This window comes from Lonchura striata, chromosome 1 (assembly GCF_046129695.1).
Source record: "Lonchura striata isolate bLonStr1 chromosome 1, bLonStr1.mat, whole genome shotgun sequence".
Classification (NCBI taxonomy): domain Eukaryota; kingdom Metazoa; phylum Chordata; class Aves; order Passeriformes; family Estrildidae; genus Lonchura; species Lonchura striata.
In genome coordinates this window covers 49381354-49396301 of record NC_134603.1, presented here as the reverse complement: position 1 = coordinate 49396301, position 14948 = coordinate 49381354, and the positions used below count along the sequence as shown (strand labels likewise).

The 14948-nt window shown below is 44.8% G+C and overlaps 1 long non-coding RNA gene across 1 annotated transcript; it reads right to left on the bottom strand.

Annotated features, from left to right (window-relative positions):
* Nucleotides 1-2697: 2697 nt before the first annotated feature.
* On the bottom strand, nucleotides 2698-6729 carry LOC110467859 (uncharacterized). The gene is made up of 3 exons (XR_002464933.3): nucleotides 6151-6729; nucleotides 3552-3616; nucleotides 2698-2792 (listed from the first exon to the last, which is right to left on the bottom strand). It is a non-coding gene; the product is annotated as an uncharacterized LOC110467859 (long non-coding RNA).
* Nucleotides 6730-14948: the final 8219 nt, after the last annotated feature.

Genomic DNA, 14948 nt, shown 5'->3' with positions numbered 1-14948 from the left:
GAACTGCCAAGGCATTTCATTTGATGTGGTCAAGGATAAAAGCACGACAACCAGAATATTTCTCTTAAGCTCTCATTGCTTAAGACTAGCCCTGCAAAGTCTCATCCAAAGCATCCTGCTGAGCACCCTGGAAGTGTTCATCTGCACAGAGTTGCTCCCAGGCATAAAAGTTGCCATGATCAAGGCCTTGAGCCTTAGCAAAATCTTCAAAGGCGCTTCTGCACAGAACCCAGCCAAACCCCACTGAAGATGCCAGGAGTTACACTGGGGACTTCAAAAGAAGTGGCAAGAAGACCCCAGCCTGTTTGGTTTTCCCCTTGCTGGTTCCCTTTCATTTTCTGCTTATGTCCCGTGATGTCTGAATTTTTGGGGTCAAAAGAGATCCCTGGCAGGCATAGTTGACTTTCCCTTCACTGGAATCCTGCTTCCAGATGGGGTTTTTCCTGCTGTGTGAAATAAAGACAGTCATTAAATAGCACAGAAACATGTCCTGGATGATGTTCATGGTTATACCAGTATTTAAACAGGTCCTGATTCAATCTGTAGTACCTAGTAGTTACATTATTAATGTGCTAGTGCTGCACTGTGTACTGTCTGCCCATGCTTAGACCCTCAGCACAGAAAGACCAGAAAGATTTGTGCTGCAGATCCATGGGCAGGGAAAATCCTGCTTAACACCAAGATAAATGGATTTTTCTTCACATACTGGGATTTATGTGCTCATTAGTCACTGATAAATGGACGTACCAGGGGCAAGTGCAAAAAATGCTTTATTACTTAAAAAACTTTCTGAGGTGTCTGGTATCTTTTTGCAATGAGAACAGCTCAAAGGGAGTACAATAGCAGGTATGTTTCACACTGTTCTCCAGCAGAGTAAGGAAGTCCAAGGCTCAACCCCCGCCTTTCATGCAGGTAAACTTTCTCTGTATTTATACTCAATGTTTCCTTCCAGATCAAATCAAAAGCCTTCCCCAGAAGTATATCTCGTTGTCAGTTTGTTTGCCAATGTCTGTTCTCTCCTGCAAGACATTGTTTTTGCATCACGCAAGAGGCAAATAATTCACTTCAGCTGTCAGTTTGGAGCATGCTCACCTATCAAATCTGATGACTTTGAGCTGACATTTCTGATAGGAATTAATGATAAAAATATTGGCTGCTCTGCTGCTACTGGCATTTGTTGTTGAGGTCATAGGTTTATACGCGACTTAGAGTGCAGAGAGCAAGTGAATTTCTCTTTTCCCACCATGCATCACATAACAGGGTTGGGTCAGGCCCACTAGCTACAGTCCTGCACTGAGCAAACCTGAGAGCAGCACTCACAGCTGAAAGATACTCATCCCCTCTCCCTTTAGTCTGATGCTATGCCAGTGACCTATAAAACATTGCTGTGCTGTCACAGTAAGCTCATTCACAACATAGTCCCTTCCCGGTGCTTTTGCATGCGGGGAGGTTTTTACAGCCCCTCTTCTGCACGGCCGCTCGGCCACCATTTTGTGGCAGGAGAAGGTAGCTGCTCTCACTTGATTCATCAGGATGCATTTGGATGCCAGCTGCAGAACATGACGTGACTGGCCCTTGCAGCCAGCCGGGAGGCTTTCCCACGCTCGGGTCCCATCGGTGGACAGCACCCTTCTCGGTCGTGCGTGAGATTACAGCGGGTCCTCTATTGCTCCGTCAGTCACATGCCCCATTCGCAGTGAGACAAAGAGGCGAGCGAAGGAACAGGGCTTCCTGGTAATTGTGTTTTTCATGGTTCTCTTCACTGATCCAGTAACAACATAATCATTGAAATTAGAGACAGAAAAGCACTGCCGGGGCATTGTGTTAGCACTCTGCCAGTTCCAGATTGCGATCTACGGAGCTGTGGCAGGTAAGTCATCACCTCTCCAGCTCTGCTCCACCCAGAGGGAAAAAAAAACACACATGAAAGAAGGAAAAAAAAAAAAAAAAAAAAGCTATATTAAAAAACAAGCTGATTTGTGACACTGCCCCCACCTATTATGGGCTACTCCTGATGCAGAGGCCTTCACTCTTGTCACTTGTATTGACTTTTCATTTAACTATCTTTATGCCAGGGTGCTGAACTTTTCCTCATTTTCAGCCAAGCAGAATGGAAACAAATTATGGAATTTTGCCACCTCTGTTCAAAGAAGAGGAAGTACTGAGGTGTTGCAGAGCCTCTGGAGAAAGCAACCATTGCACAGCCCCTGAGCTACGCTGTCATATTTCAAAGATGTCAAAGGTTTTGGAAGAGGGATGGGCCTTCCCCTGAGTTAAAGAAAAGCAGTAGGACAGAGTGTGACGGATGTTTTATGGGTATCAAATATCTCACCAAGGTAAGATAAGTCACTGTGTAAACAACCACGTGCTGAGGCAAACACCTTAGTTACCACTAGGGAGTTGAGATGTTGAATAGCAAAGGGTAACCCATTCCAATGTAACTAGCCTATTTCCCCGGTGGGAGTGTCCAACCTGTCACTTATCCCTGGCTTCAAACGAGAGAATTATCAAAGTCATGTCCTTAAAATACTATATCTTACTTTTTCCTGTTGAACTGACTGTGGGTGCTCACAGATTCAATCTGGAATGGCTTTGTGAGTGTGCATTCAGGACTGTGATCATCCCTGGGTTTTTTTTGTAGCACTGAGAAGTTACTGCATTGCACAAGTTGGGCTATATTATTGATCTTACAGCATGTTCTTTTGTCTTTTTTTTTTTTTAATAAGTGGATATAATAATAACTCGCTGTGCTCCAATCCTTTTGTCAGTCTCCCAAAGAAATCTCCTATCACCTGAAAAACAACAAAAAAATACTGAAATGTCTTCATTTTATAGACTGTTCTGGTAAATCTTGGCTAAGCTAGGCCTAAGGGGAAGGAGTTTGAGATAACTGATGCACTTAAGCATGTGTCATTCTTCATCTCTCCAGTCAATAATTGACAACAAAAAGGGAAAAAATCATATGGGCCAGACAGCTCACAGATGATGCTCTAAAACTGAGATGGCATTTTGCTACGCTGTGGGACAATCACACCTGAAGGGAGAAATCCCTTCCCACCTTGAAGCAACGTTCCAGTAAATAGTTTTTAAATATGTGACATCCCTTCTCAGTGCATCAGTGCCACCATGACCACAATTCTACAATTTCTACAGGCTGCAGAGGCAGCATCAGCCACAGGGCAGTATCATGGTGCCAGCTGAGGGCAGAGAGATATACAAGCCCCTGGGCAACAGCAGGCCTTGCACAGAGCAGGGCATTGCAATTGGAGCAGTGGCAATTCTAGGGGAATGTGGTGTGCATGAAACACAACCCAAAAGTAATCCAGGTCAGATGGCTGCTGCTTCCATGAAGTAAGCTGTCATAGTGGGAAAGAACAGTTTGAAAGAGTGACTTTTCATCTCGCTATCTACTGTTTTAATCCAGCATAAGAACCAGGCTTGGAATTTTAGTGGTTACACAATTGCATTTGCAGTGTTGGGAGAGAAACCAGACTTCATCCCAGACTAATTGCCAGCTATAAAATTTAGTGGAGGCCTACATAAAGACAAACCTGTAGCAACTTCAATGGAAACATGTCCATGCATCAATCTTCAAGTGAATCCAGAAATGCTTTGCCTAAAACACATGAATTTTAAGTCATGATCCTCTGCAAGGGGATCCTCTGATCTTGCTCATTACCCTGTTTCACCACCTAGTAAGTATTGCTGTTATTTAAAAAATGTTAAAAAATGGTGACTTACATCAAAGAGGCTGTATGACTACACATAAGACAAAAACATCTCTGACAAATAGATGGTGTGTATCAATCTGAAAGACTCCGTGAAGTACTCTTTTGTATTACTAACCTAATGCTTCAACTTGACAAGAGGTTTCCTTTTGTTTACATCTTCCCTGGCAATAGCATCATGACAACTGCAGCCTGTCTGCAAGAACGTACACAGACCTGGGAACCCAGCCATACACTAGCAAACTGCAGTGTGTTCCACATGTTTCTTATCCTTTGCGTAACAACCTTGTGCTTGTAAAAAAAGCTACTTGTGTGCAATATTGCATTCATTGTGATGGTTCATGTCTATGAGCTTCTGCCAGGCAGTGTGGGATTTCAGGTAGGATGCAGCCCACCTCCTGTATTTTCTCTGAGATAAAAATTTCCTTTAGTGGAAGGTGGGAAATAAAACCAAGAAACCAAGACAAAAGAAAGAAAACCTGCTGAAGCACACAGCAGATTATTAAAGTTGAATACAAGTAGGTTTTGCTTGTCAACAGCTGCATAAGCAAAAATAACAATTCTGAAATTACTTCTAACTGGAATTGTTTTCATATCAAGTAGCACGTGTGAGCTTAACGCTAATGGTTCAAGGCCTTCCCAAGTGTCAAGTGGTGTGATTGCAGGTGCTGTCACAGCATCCCTGCCACATGCATCAGCAGTAGTTGCCACTGCCAGGGGCTGTCAGCTGCAGTGGTGGTGCCCAAGAGTCCTCCCTGTGGCACATCCCTGGCTCACACCTATGAGGGCATTGTGCTCTAGGAGCCACGTGTTTTCTGCTTTACCTCACACTGACATCAAGGCAGAAATCCCACCAGAGCAGGTTGAATGGATCTCCTTAAACACCAAAATTACACTCAAACTCCAATAACTACATTTGCCTGGGATGGAGGTTTATCTTTGAACTCACACAGCTTTTGTTAAATTATCTTTACTCCTCAGCTCTCTCTCTGCTTTTCAGTAGACAATGTGAAACTCTGCTTTTGCACCTCAGGAGCCAGCGTATTACATTTGCTCTGTACTTTCAGCATTGTAAGTAGGAGCAGAAGTTGGATCTGGATTTTTCATCCACTCTTAAAAGGTCAGGGAAACATGAAACCGCAAAAGGCTAATTCTTCTCTGTGTCACATTTCTGTCAGCCCACAGGACAACATAGCAGTGGTATTTTTAATGCTTTTTTTCCCCTCTGACTTTTCAATCCACAGTCCTTGGCACAACTGGTGACATCTCACGCAGTAGCACACTCTTGCATCATTCCTTCTAAGTTGCTTCTGATGAATATTGGGAGCACCAGAAAGAGTCCTGACCACTGCAGTGCATGTGGCAGGAGGAAGATATCACAGAGCTTGGCCTCCTCACAGGTTTTCTGGTTCTGGTGCTCCATGCTCACAATCCACATTCGGCACACACACGCTTGGTTATCATTAAACTGTAAATATTGCAAGAAGGTATTCAGCATGATTTAATATTCCTATTAGTGCCTCCAAAGGCCCAGCCAGAGAAGCTGCACTGTGCTGGGCTGAACATTGTGTAAATATTGATGGTTTCTGCCTTGCAGTGTTTACAATCCAAGAAGGAGCCCTGCACCAGAGCCCTCTGCTATGGTTTTGTTATTTGTCTTTGGAAATTATTTGTCTGATTTAAAACATCATAAATGAGCATGTCCTTTCTTCTGCCATTACTACTAGAGCAATTACTTTACACAGAGCTGTGAAGGTAAAGTTCTAGACCAAAATATTTTATCATCCTGATCAAGTATTAGTTTTTTGATATAAACCCAGAATCCAATACCTTTTCTGCAGCTGTAATATGCTACAATAAAATATGATCTCACAGTTTCCAAATCCTTGCCAGGTAACAGTGATTCAGCATAACTACAGCAAAGCATTGCTTTACTCCCCTGAACAGGAACATGCTCTCAGGTAAACTCACTTTAAGGCTTGATAATGGAAGAGGCTTCTCCCAAAGCCACTACACGGACAAGATATAAATATGTGGCAGTGGTTGTGGAGAAGCCCACATCAGGAATCAGGTAAGTTAACAGCAGACAATAAGCATTCCTGTTATATAGCAGGAACAGACACTACAGGAATGGCTTTTGGCCCGAGGCCAACTGCCTTGCTGAGGGTGCTGGTGTTTGGAAAGGAAATGACAAGTTTCTACAGCTGCAAGAGTCGGCACTGACGCACAGCTTGCTGAAACCCTCCCTCTGTCTGAGGATAAAGCCTCTGCAAGGGAGTTGGGAGCTGTACTATGCCGCAGAATACAGCTGGGCACCATTGCCTTCCATCATGCAAGCATAACTCCTTCAGAGTTTGAAGGCAAAGTTGCAAAAGACTTGCTATTCCTCAGGGTGTTCTGAAGATTATATACTGTCACCTACCTAGGCAGTGGGAGATGTTTCCCTATCTCGCGTGTCAGCTGAGCTCAGGGAGCAGTAACATGATTACAACACTTGAATGCTCAGAAATGCTTTCTGGCTCCTCATATCTCCACATCTGATCTCCAGGACACCTCACCACTGTTAAAAAGAAAACACCAGCAAACCATCTGAAGTGTGGGCCCAGAAGCAGCTCTAGCATTCTCCTTTTCCCCTGCTATTGCAGCCTGAAATTTCATAAATGGTATTTGTTCTTCCCACAAGCCTTACCTGATTTGGGGTAAGCTTAGAGTAAGGGGTTTCACCTGAGGCAGGTTATACGTGCAAACAAAAGAGTGGATATGGAAAGACAGCCTCACGCCGCCACCATCATCACTGCAGAGCCCTTCAACAAGAGATTGAAGCGCTTGTCTCTCCCTGTTCCCCGCATGGGGAAGTTCGTACCTTGTCCTTGCTGCCCGCCGCCGCGCACCCAGCGCCCCGGGGCTGCCACCAGCGCTTCCGTCTGCGCTGTGCAAACATCGCTGTGCCCTCTCTCCGCATGGATAATAATAGTGCCACCCTCCCTTCCCGCTCCCGGGAGCCATGGTATGGGCACCCAGCGGCAACTACAGATGGTGGCCCAAGGTCTGGTTAATGTTTCAGAGCTTTGAACCCACCACAGGTTGCACTTTGAGCCGTACACAGCACGTTATTGGCGGTCCTGGCGTTTAAAGGTTTTTTCCCAACAACCGGTTGGGTACCGGCTCCTTTTTTAAGAGGAGTCTGACATCAGAAATCTCATGTCCGTGTCTCACCTGATTTCCACCCGCACTGGTGAAAAAACAAAAAGCATTCTGCCATCACATAACTCTGATTTCCACAAACTTTGGGGGTCTTGGCACGTGAGAAGAGGCTTCAGCATCGCTGAGTGCCCTGTTAATAGCCAACAGGGCAAAGTTCTTGTTTCCTTTGTAGTGAAAAAGTTCAGGGCCGGATTTTGATTATCACAAGGAGTAGTAAAGTACATAGAACAGAGATCACACATTGGGTAAGAATTATCACCGAGGTGAAAAAACCAAACAGAAACAGCAAAACAAACTCCTGCCCAGCTGATGCAGCACTGCCCCGCATTCTGGTGTGTGCAGCCCCTGTACCTGTGCGGTATATGCGGCTTATAGAAAAGGCTGGGCAGTGTTCTGGATGCAGCACAGCCTTCCCTGGCACAGCACACCACCACAGCATGGCTGCCAGGAGAGCCCTACCAGGGCAGCTGGACAGTGGTGGGCTCAGCCTGCCTTTTGATATCTTTCTTCAGCATGCAAATTGAAGTAGACTGGGTGAAGTACCAAAGTCCAGTGTCATGCCATTTAGCTTACATACCAAAAGAAAAAAAAAAAAAAAAAAAAAAAAGTGAGAACAGAGAAGGTATCAAAGGACCTCTATTTTTATTTTTTTCTCAGGATCTGTTACCTTGATCCATGGTTAGGATGTCAAGCACTCATGTCTTGAATGTGGTGTTGCTGATGGATATACTCCCACACTACACCCAACATGTGTCTTTTACAAGGTTTTTGACTATTCTTTTCCAAGTCTGGGAAAGAGGAAAATTCACATTTTACACAAAATTAAAGTCCTGCCTGACAGCTCCGATCTGCTGACCATGCTCTAGTTTTGTTGCTGTTGTCCTGCCTTGGTTGGGATCTGGTGCAGGCTTAGCTCCCCTCAAGGTTCCCAAATAAATTATTTTGTGTCTTACCATCAGATTGACCCACCCCAAACAAACATCCCCAGTCGGCAAAAATCGTGGGGATTTAGAGGTGAAACATGAACACAGCACTCACAGTGGTGGCTCGGAGAAGAATGCAGACGGACCGAACTTGCAGACTCTGCCTGTAAATGCCACCAGCACACGCAGGGGGAGATCTGAAAAAAGCTCGCTGCTCCAGATTTGCACAACTGGACGGTGAGCAGAGAGGGGTAGGAGCCGTGGGAACTGGCAGCGAGGTGACACAGGAAAGCGTAAGGACTGCCAAACTATTCAGCTGCAATCCAGAGACTGACATTTGTGGCAAGAGCCATCTTCCCCCCCTCCCTGCAAATCATTCCCTCTCCTAGAGATTTGCATAACCCCGTGTACATTTCCTGCAGTCCTTGGGCAACGAATAGAGATGTGGTTCAACAATTTACAGGATCAAAGGCATATTATGATCCTATCGCTGGAACAGTTAAGTTTTTACATGTGGGCTTTTTAGGTATCATTTCTCAAAGATCAATCTCCAGTGTATTCCAAGGAAGTAAGTTTAGGAAAACCACAGAGCTGGGGAGCAAGCAGGATCACTTATTTTTTTTCTTATGTACAATCAAAAGCTTTTATTACGGTTTTCTAAAAACTCTCATTCTGTACCCAGCCAGTGCAGACCGGACACAGTTTGAGATCCCCAAAGTGGATCTCCTAGGCTGCCTTAGAGCAGGGGATTTCCTAGGGCAGGAAGCCCGTCCTGCAGGGAAGGAGGCTCAGCCAGCTCTTACTCCAAAGGCAGACAGGGCTGAGGGTTTTACAAGCGCCTTGCGTGCGATTTCCCTGCTCCCTGTCCAGGCCCCTGGCAGCTGGAGAGGAAGCAGCATGTAATGAGCCCCAGGTGGAGGCAGCAGCTTAAGCTCTGCATTGGCAGCTCCCCACACCCTAAAACAAGGGAGCCACTGGCACCCGGAAGGCATCTGGGGCAGACCACTTCAGCCCAGTCTGGATAGCAAATGCAGATGAGGGCTGGGTTAAGGCAAGGACTAAAGGCAAATCTTCAAGGAAGTAGAGGATCTGAAGTCAAACTCCCCCTGAGCTCAACAAGCCTCACAGAGCTCCTGGGTCATGCCACGAATGAGTCACTTCTGCCAGATGGGGAGAGTCTGGCCGACACAGGCATCAGCTGGTCCCTGCAGCCCTCCTTGCTCTTCTGACCCTGTGGAAGGAAACCTGGGCTTCTGCATCACTGCATTTCAAAAGGAAAGGAAATTAAATTTTTCACAGCGGAAATACCTGTTGCTTATCAGTGTAAATATGAGAGAAATTGACACAGCCCCCCACACCTCCTTTCATGCCTCCTGCTTATTTAAACTCACACTGCCACATCAGAGGAAGCTCAGTGTTGCTGGCTGTTGGCACAATACCCAGCTGGGCTTCACATGCTGCCCTCCCCAAGGCCACCAGCACCCCATGACCACAGGCAGGTAAGGAGTAAGGTGTTGTAGGACCAAGTGCAAACTCTCCCATGGGGAGACCTGCATGTCTGCATTCCCACCACCTCCTCCTAGGGTCCAAAGAGATGGTGAGGTATGTCACTCTCCCTTCAGAGGGTGACTGGGACTTTCTGCCTCAGGTGTCATGGACACAGTAGCAGGGGTCAAGGTAGGTTTGGTAGGGGAAAGGAGGTGGAAGGGCTGACTGTTTTACCACAGACAGTATAAACAGACAGTATTTGCAGATGCAAATCTATACACTAAACTGAGATAGTTACAGGACGATTTTTCCACATATCACCAGCTAAGGAAGAAAAACTTTTGAGGAGGCCTTTGGAGAAAGCTGGCAGCACATCACTGGAAATACCTTAGCTGTATGCAAGCCAGCTGAATTTAACATGAAGAATGAATTACAGAAGCATCTGCCTAAGCAGCGTTTAATACAATAACCTGAACTAACCTTTTTATTCAGGTTGGCAGAGGAATGTCTGCTTCACACCTCACCAGGAGAAGGTTCATGGCAGCAGAGCCAGGACTCTGAAAGCACACTGAAAGCAGCAACACCACTGACTCAAAACTAAAAATAATCCCTCCATTTTTGAAAATGCCCAATGGATTTTATTATTAATTTCTTCTTTCCTTGCCTTACCCCTGTCACAACACAGAAAGCAGAAGTAAGAAAATAGCAGAGCTATCTACACAGGGAAAATGTACTTTCTCTCATGAAGAGAAGTTGATCTGTTTGCATCAGAGCAAGATTTGCTGTTGTGGTTAGTGTAGTGGAGTAGCACAGATCAGATGCCTTTCACAACAGCACAAAACTAGTCAAAATATCTCTAACGTAGTTAAATGGACTATGCATGATATTGTGTAAGCACTCTCAAGTCAAACAGAGAAAGAAATGATAGAGGGAGAGTTCTAACAAGGAATGAGACTAGAAATGCAAAAGAAAACAAAATAAAACATTAGACACAAGGTCAAGCAATCAGGACATTGCAGGCTAGAAAAGGAAGTGAAATTACAGGCTCTGGCAAAACAGCTGAATGCTTGCTCAGGAAAATTACAAAACTGTTGAGATCCTTACCACCATGTGTCCTCTATCCAGAACAATTTCCAAGACAAGCTATACAAATTTATAAAAGCAAGCTTGGGAGCATCACATTCTTCTCATATTGGTCAAATGACTTTATTTTTTTATATAAATTCCAGGACCAATACATATATGGTATCCTTACTAGGATATATATGGGATATATACATATACGCACACACAGAGACAAATTTGCTTCTTGGTAAAATTTATAAGCTGATGGCAAATTATGATCAAGACTATCTTCTCCATCAACAGCTTCTAATGGGGGAGGCTTCTAAAGGCTAAAAGACCCCAACTAAACACTAAAATTTATTTGCCAATCAACAAAAACCCAATTTTGCTCCTGCAAAAGAGCTAAAAGACCAGAGGAAAAGTTGAGATGGGGAAGAACACTTGGTTTATGCTGAAACTAGATAGGACACATCAGTTAAAGAAACCAAATGGTTTATCCCTAATGGAAGCCACTCAGGCCCTAACTGGTTTTGGAGAGGAAGCAGAAGGAAGTATGGAGTGTGGCACATGATTTTCCACTTCGCTATCAGACTGTAGGGACTTCAGAGGCAGGATCTAACATTCTCTGTACACTTACAGAATGCCATACTAGTAAAACTATAGTCCTCACAGTTGGGAATTATTTCTTTACTACTGCATATAAAAATGAATATTCCCAAAAAAGAAGGTGAGTCCTGCCAACTTGTAAAATGTCACTGATGAAGGAGCTCCAGGTCACTATTTCCCCAGCAGTGTGGCAACTCTACAGAGATGGAAAAACTCAGAGAAGCCAGGCAAACATAGATATATCTACTGCAAAACCCACAGCTCTGGGACTGACCCACTCTCACTGTAGTCAGGTCAATCCTCTTCATCATCAGCTAAATGATGTGATGAAAGGCTTGTAACAAAACCACGTGCAGGGTTTATATATGCCTAGACAAGGGTTCTTCACTCCGAGAGGGTCATGTTGTTACACACCTAGAGATAGGGCTTGCTGCCCAGGGCAGGCACTGCCTAGGCTGCAATTAGAGAAAGCAGCCACAGCCCTGGTCTGTGGTCCCAGGGAAGCTATCCAAAAATAAACAGGGTTAGATGGTTGTCAGCTGCATTCATTCAACTCACAATCTGCCACCTGTGCCCCCCCCCCCCCCCCCTTCAGTTAAACCACTAATTCAAAGTACTCCTACCTCTGTGCCTTTTTACAGGTTTATTACACATTGTATAAGCAGCTGAAAGATCAACACCTTGTTTGTCAGTAGAAACACATAGAACTTGGCAGAAACCCTGCTATGCAGTGGAACACGGAGTAGCTGGGAGGCAGATGCGACTTATTCATGGCAGCCTCAGCTTCAGGGACTGTGATTCATGTTGCACAATGAAGCAGCTCTGCAGAGCTACAAAGGGCTGCGCAGTCGACCTGTTGGTGAAAGCTACCCTGTTCTGCAAATGTGTGTAGCAGGACTTGAGATTCCTGCCAGCTGTAGTCCCAGACCTGACACCTCAGAAAGAAAAAGGAGTTTGAAGGCAAATAAAGCCAGTTTCAAAGGGAAAGGTGAGATCCTGCTCCAGTTTTGAGCTGTCAGCAGGAGTGCATGCAAAATATAGATGGAGAAAGCAGCCTGAGTTTTTACTTTGTAGCATAGCTAGCACCAGTTTACATGATTTTCTGTGTGTGCAGAACTCCAGGCACTCATTGTCGTGACAAGGACTGGAATAGACACTGAACCGCACACATGGGTACAATTATCATGTCTGGAACAGCAACAACTCTAAGTGACATTTTGCTAGAGTGAGTGGCTAATCTAATCTCTTAGTCTGAAGGCTGGAACTCATGGGAGAAGAGCCTGCTGAACCAGCGAAACAGGACAGAGATGTAACAACTCTGGCAGTTGGTGAACAGGAGACTTTAAACAAGTAATGTCCTGAAAAGTGAACATGAGCTGTGTTTGTGCCAGTAATCCCTACTGGGAAAAAGCCAGGCGGGAAGCTGACAATTGCAAGATGCCAAGTAGAGGAAAAAAAAAAAAAAAAAAAAAACCCTAACGAAATGAGTTTTAAAGAGAATATAAAGTACTCCAAGGGTTACCAAAAAACCCTGCATAAGTGATTGAAGAAAACTGGCAAATGAAAAGAGACTTTGACAGGCAGGACACAGTTAACTGCAAGTGGCCTAAATACCTTAGGTGTAAAAGTGGCCCTGAACAGGGTCACGGTGCACCTGGACTCCAGCTGCACTGCCCCTTCTGTGGGCTGGGCTTCCCATGCAGCCTTACCTCATCTCCAAGGGGAAAACCGACTCCCCACCACACACACCCTCTTTCCCTGGTTGCTGCTTACTTTCGTCTGCTTCCCTTTATCCACTGAAGCTACCGCACGCCCTCCGCTCTGTGCGGGCAGCAGGATCCTGCTGTTACCCGAGCCAGCATCGCCCGGGAGGGCGCAGCCGTGCGAGCTAGCCCAGCTCCCAGCTCTGCTGGCCCCATTCCCTCCCCACAGCCCGGGGCCAGCAGCTTCCAGCTCTGCTGGCCCCATTCCCTCCCCACAGCCCGGGGCCAGCTGCCGCAGCGCCGACGGCCCCACAGCCATGTACGCCGCTGCCCTCCCGGCACAAGCCCGAGACATGCGGGACACCACAAAGCATCCCCCGCAACAGGCTGCGAGACACCGCCCCCTCCCCCCTGCACGCAGGGTCAAGACTCCCTCCCCATTGTAATTGTTTTTGCTTTGCGCAGAGATTTATCACATGCAGCTGCCACGACTTGTTTACAAGGCACAAAAGCCATGAAAACAAGGTTGACGAAGTCTGCGTGTGAGCTGTTTTCCCTGGCATGAATTTGTCATACCTCTCAGCGCGCTGACGCCCTGGCTGGCCAGTCTCCAGTAACACACGGCAATGCCTTCCCTTCAGCTTCAGAGTAGCCAAAGCGTGTGTTTGCAGACAGAGGTTGGGTTTTGACAAAATTGCTTTGCATTTAGGTTTATCACTGGTGAAAGAACAGCAAAACCACCCATGTTGTCTCATTGCTTCTTTATATTATTTTTTTCTTTTCTATGGTAAAGTTTCACAAATAACTTTTTGTTTCATCTACCAGGGATCTGTGGCCAGCACTAAAGCCTTTGGTTTGTTACTTGGACTCCTGCTCAGTTCAGGATCCTAGCTCCACCCAGTGCCCTACATATACCTATCTTTGATAACTTCAGATAAAGTAACTTCAGGTTTACGCTCAGAAGAAAACAGGTTTAGGTAAACCTCAATAGCCAGCACCAAAACTATCATGTATCTTGCTAGATTACAAGAGACCAGAAACTCCTTTTTGATAGATTTTAGTGGGTACTCAATGTGAATAATTTTCTTCTTCTAAGTAAAGTAACACCTCAGGCTAGGGAAAAGCTTTTACATGGTGTGAAGTGCTACTCAGCCACAGCCATCTTACTTATGACTACAGCCAAACTTCCAGATGTAACCTTAATACAAGTCATAATTTTAAGAAGAATATAACTAGCCTCAACCAAAATTGGTCAACAGTGAAGTTCTCAGGGTAAGTCAGCAAAATGGAAATGCAGTGCTCATCACATAAGCAGGACCTTGGTGGGCATTTACATTAATACCACTTTGTGTGGCATAGCAGTAAATTAAAACACCAGAGAGACCACAGGGCTTTTACTTTCAATGAAAACTGTTAACCTGAATGGCAACAGCTTTCTTCCTCATTCTATTTTCATTTTCAGTACTGCAGCTGCTATAGTGAAATTACAGAACTGGTCAGCTCAACCAGTGAAGTTTTTTTTTATTTCTAAACTAGTTGACATTTTTTAAAGGGCAAAGTAATGAAGAGTAAAGATCTCTGAAAATGCCCTTTAATGATCTGAGTTTTCTTTATCCCACAGCACACCAACAAACTGTTTTGAAAAAAAAAAGGAAACAAATGAGGAAATGTCAAGCAATTCAAATAAACAATGCAAACGCATTTGTGAAGCTGTTTTTCTTTCATTCATGAAACATGGGTGCAAGGAGTGAATAAAGCTCCTTCCTGCAAGAACAGAAAAGGACAAGGTATCTTCCAAACCTTTATCAAAGATGACACTCCACTTTGGGTGTGTAGCACCCCTTAAGATAAATCACCTATTCCACAAAACCATGCCTATTAACTAACTCTTCCCTCAACGTGAACCTCACAGTGATAAAAAAATACACTTCTATTTTACAATTAGTCATTAAAAAAACCCAAGCAAACAATATATACTTAGTTATCCCAGGAAAAATAGCTCAAAAGTATCAAGTACAGTGTGTCAGAGACACTACACCAGGTTCTTCTGTATCCATCTGCAATGTCTTGAAGACAGTATACAGCCATCTCTATGTTCAAAATTATTTTCCAGCTTTATTTCCAAATTTTTTAAAAAATAGTTGCATATTCATACAGTGTATCAGGATGACTGTGTTACCAAAGCGGATGCATAAGTAAACCAGTGTTTAGTGTTTACCATTTTGATTTTA